Below are 2,215 nucleotides of genomic sequence, written 5' to 3' on the forward strand. Positions count from 1 at the left end.
TCTCGGATATGTCTTGTTAACTCTTTGGATCTTGTCTTGGGTTGCGAAAAATCATGTAATGGTCTTTGATTTTAATGGAAGTTTTTCTGGTGGTGTTGGCCGTGGATGTAGCCTGTATAGGTGAACCACGTATATCTTGTGTTGTGGTTGTGTGTGCTTGTTATCTTCTGTCTATTTCTTATTATTTCTCCCGTGTTTGGTTCAATCGCCAATTGCACTTTGTGATCCTGAGTTCCGCTGCGCTTGGGGTGCCAATTTTTCCAACAATTGGTATCAGAACCATGAACGAGCAGGTGTGATTGAACCTGGAATTTAATGATGGTTTATTGTTCGGGCGGAGAAATATTTTTTGAAGATAATGTTTCAACCGGTGTTTACACAAAGATGGATTCGTTGTGTGATTTACAAATAAAAGAGGTTCAACTTGGTAGAATTTTATGTTCTTTGTTTGGTTTTATGATGTACGTAGTATGGGATGCAAATTAAAGCTGAATGAGGTGGAATACATATTTACTTCTTGAAGAGTGTTAGTAACCATACACTATAAAGAATGTGTTACAAAGTTTGAAGAAAGGATAGGGCTGTGAAGTCCCATGTAGAAGCAAGTCCAACAATGCTTCAAAGTTATGCACGAGATGTTATAGATTCATGTTCCTAAGTCTATATTAAAGTATTCTTAATGGCTTGCACGTAATATCAAGAATGTGCCCGATCTCGAATGCATGTACCACGGTAGTATGGGGGCATTCACACGGTATATATTCTGAGCGAGTATGTTGGGTGTGATGGTGGTAAAAATTATGTCAGATTGGTGATGGCTTTGGGAATCGCTCAAAGGTTGAAGCATGTTAATCACAGTGGAGATGTCTGATTGTTTGTTTCAGATACACGGTAATCACGACATGTGCTGGAGTATGATATTGAAGCTAATTTTTCCTTTCTGGGTTAAAGTTCAATATTTTTTTAGCTTACTGGTTAGGTGGAGCTAGCGGTGATTCTTATGGATGGTTCTCTTGGTGATCAATGGTAGAGTTTGTGCAACGATTCATTGATGGTGGTAGAAGATTTTCATAGTGTTTATGAAGCGTGGCCGGTTTCATAAGTATTCTTGTTTAAGAAGATGGTTTGAAGATTTTTTATCGATGTCATGGTGTTTTGGTCGAAGAGATGGTTCTATGAAGATGGAAGTTCAGATTTGAGCTTCAAAAGCAATTCTACTGTTATATAGAGATGGTGAAAAACTATGGTGGAAGATGGAGGTAATTTCATGTGATCGTCTCATGCTTGAAAGCATGATCCGAGGTGGAGAATTGTAGTATTTGGGCGGTGGTTGAGAGTTAGAGTTTTGGTTAAACTCTACTTTGCATAAGCTTGTTCCTAAAGTTTAGGAACTTAAGAGCTAAGTTAGGAAAACTTGTTCCCAAAGATAGGGCTTCTTAAGGGCCAAGTTAGTTACTCTATATAAAGGATTAGAATTAGAGGAGTAGTGATAATCCGACCTAGAAGAGTGGTAAATCCTTGTGCTTAGGATTTTGGTCTCTTTGTTAGGGAGGGTCGTGTGCTGCCGTGGAGGTCAATATCGGTGTGAGAGAAAAACTTGTAGAGAGAGAGGATTTTGGTGTTCCGGTGTTTAGGGTTTGGGGCTTTCACCTAAACCTAGTTTCTAGTGTTTCCATGTTTCTCCTCTGTTACTAGCAATTATGAAGACGGTGTAGAAGAGAAGACACGAGGCTGGTTTGGCGAATGTTTGAGAGTTGATATCTATGGTTTCGCAGATGGTGTTCTCGGGTATGTCTTGTTAACTCTTTGGGTCTTGTCTTGGGTTGCGAAAGATCATGTAATGGTCTTTGATTTAATGGAACTTTTTCTGGTGGTGTTGGCCGTGGATGTAGCTTGTAAAAGTGAACCACGTATATCTTGTGTTGTGGTTGTGTGTGCTTGTTTATCTTCTGTTTATTTCTTATTATTTCTCCCGTGTTTGGTTCAATCACCAATTGCCCTTTGTGATCCTGAGTTTCGCTGCGCTCGAAGTGCTAATTTTCTCAACACTTCCATCATGGGTCACAATGAGAGACCAAAAGCTTCTGGAACTGCCAAACACTGTGATCCCAAATGTTGTGGTAGCCATGGACTGAAGTGGGAGATTTAAGTCGGTGCAACAAGCCATCACAGCTGCACCGTACTATAGTGCAACCCGGTACGTAATTCACATAAA

This window comes from Papaver somniferum, unplaced genomic scaffold, assembly GCF_003573695.1.
Source record: "Papaver somniferum cultivar HN1 unplaced genomic scaffold, ASM357369v1 unplaced-scaffold_76, whole genome shotgun sequence".
NCBI lineage: Eukaryota > Viridiplantae > Streptophyta > Magnoliopsida > Ranunculales > Papaveraceae > Papaver > Papaver somniferum.